The sequence below is a fragment of the Frankliniella occidentalis genome, unplaced genomic scaffold, assembly GCF_000697945.3.
Source record: "Frankliniella occidentalis isolate FOCC.00 unplaced genomic scaffold, Focc_3.1 Scaffold146, whole genome shotgun sequence".
In the NCBI taxonomy this organism is placed as follows: Eukaryota; Metazoa; Arthropoda; class Insecta; order Thysanoptera; family Thripidae; genus Frankliniella; species Frankliniella occidentalis.
The window spans coordinates 646,238-648,382 of NW_026267273.1; the positions used below are offsets into that span (position 1 = coordinate 646,238).

At 62.3% G+C, this 2,145-nt stretch overlaps 1 protein-coding gene across 3 annotated transcripts in view; it reads right to left on the bottom strand.

Annotated features, from left to right (window-relative positions):
• The window catches only part of LOC113206329 (uncharacterized), a 2,782-nt gene extending 2,115 nt beyond the window's left edge, over window positions 1-667 (bottom strand). Inside the window, exon 1 of one of the 3 annotated variants that reach the window (XM_052271034.1) lies at window positions 102-667. The gene's annotated coding sequence lies outside the window, so the exon portion shown is untranslated. The remainder of the gene's footprint in view (window positions 1-101) is intronic. The other 2 variants (XM_026422357.2, XM_026422356.2) reach the window with 2 other exon arrangements.
• Window positions 668-2,145: the final 1,478 nt, after the last annotated feature.

Genomic DNA, 2,145 nt, shown 5'->3' on the forward strand with positions numbered 1-2,145 from the left:
CACCCCTTTCCCCAGGTCTAATTGAGCCAGGCGAACTTCCCTTTAGAAAACTACGCTGGACCGGTTCTACTGCGAGCGGTAGTCGGCTCGGCCGGTGGTACCTACTGGTGAGTTCTGCTGTCTGTCCGGTCGGGTTCCGTGTGTCACTGCCACCGCCAGTAGCGCTGGCAGGTGGCAGGCTCCGTGCCCAACCAGTCCCGCAAGGGTCGGACGCGCCGAGTCGAAGTAGACGTAGGCAATGTCACAACAATTCGTCACGTCCAATGGCACACCACCACACCGCACGTCGATGTATCCGCGGATGCGCGGCCACGTCTTGAGGCACATGTCTTCACCCGCCCGGACCTTTGCTCCCATCGTGTACTCTACTCTCGAAGAGCCGCTGCACAGCCTATCATTCGTCTATCTTCCAGGCCTTCACTCACGGCACGGCGCACAGTGCCCGGGCTGGGCACCCCGGCTAGGCAATAGCCAGGCATAACCTGGTAGGGCCCGGCCCCCCCAGCCCAGCCGAGCGGCCCGGAATTTCGTCATTGATCGTAATCCACGGCGATGCCGACGCGGCAAGAGCCCGTGCAGCCTGCCCGGCCCGGGCAGCGCAGTGGCGGAGGCGCCCGCTAAAAAGCAAAGCTGCAGCCAGGCTCGCCGCGCCGCTGTGCTAAAAGCGTTAGTAGTGTGGCGTTATAGCGCACGACCGCGTGGCCCTGCCTGGCGTGTCGTTGTTGTGGCTGAGCCTTCGGAGCCAGTCGGGAGAGCGAGAGAGAGAGAGGGAAAGACAGACAAAAGGAATAATACAGAACGGGAAGGTGGCTTCCAATGCGGTCGGAGGCAGAGGGGGGTCCGGGAGGGGGAAGGCGTGGCGCTTAGGCGCCAGGGCCGCGTCGTAGACACGGCGTTATTCGGCGTGACCTTTTGTCATGATCGTTATTGCTTTCGGTTAGCGCGGGACTCGAGCCAGCAGCAGCAGCAGGGGACCCTGATGGAGAATCAGATCGAGCAGCTCGGAGCAGCTCGTCGAGCCCGAGCTCCTGGCCCTGGCCCCCGCCGACCTCTCCCCCAGCCTCTCCACGTGGGGTCCACGTGGTCGGCGCGTGTGCCTGTGCCTCTGGTCCGGACGAGGTCCTCGTGTGAGCGCCTGCGGGGCCCCGGCTGGGCAGCCCCGCCGCGCACGGCTGTCGCTCGGCGGCCTACCCCGCAGGCGCTCCGCACCCTCCACCACCGCCGCCAAGCCGGTCGTGCTCCACCAGTCGCACGACCGATAGCGACCACGCTGGGGCCGGGCGCGGCGGTGACCAGCCCAGGCGGTGAGGCAAACGATAACTACGGGTTGTCGTGTCGCCTACAGGCCGTGCCTACACCACCGGGCTGGATGCTCACTACTGCCGGACAGGCTGCGGGCTGCGCAACGTCAAGCTCGCCGGCGCGCAGCTCATCATCCGGGGGTCCCGGGGAAAAGGGAAGGGTAGGCCTACGCGCAGCGCGGGCACTGGTGGCAGTGCACTGGGCAGCTGAGCAGGGGGGGGGGGGGTGAAGAAGGGACACAATTCCCTTCAAATACGCGTCATACCGCGTGTACTCCTTGGCAGGATACATCAGACAGATACCATATACGCTTTTCTCAAAAGTTATATTGAAACAGGGGAATGTTTTGATTTGGAACTGCGCGGGTGTGCCAATAAATTTTGCTTTCTCTACTCTGGTTGAATTGTATCGAGAGAAGTGTGCAGTGCAGCAGGCCTAACTTTTCTACAAATCCATTCACAGAGGTTTAGGTAGTCTTTAATGGAGCGTTAAGCGGCCGAGTGGGACGTGAGCGGCGTGCTGCTGCCTTATTGCGAGGTTTTTGGTGTCCTCTCCGTTATGGAATAAGCCATAAAGCTCCTCTCTCTTATCGCCGTGTGACGTGCGCCGCCTCCACTCCGCGGCAGCTTTTGTGCGTGCGTGCGTGCGTGCGTGCGTGTGTGTGTGTGTGTGCGTGTGCGTGTGTGTGTGTGTGTGTGTGTGCGTGTGCGTGTGTGTGTGTGTGTGTGTGTGCGTGTGCGTGTGTGTTTACATGCGGTGGCGGTTTGGCGATCGTCCTGCCGCTGCTGCTACACGGGACGGATGGACAGCACAGCCCCCTCCCCCCTTTCCCTCCCCCACTGC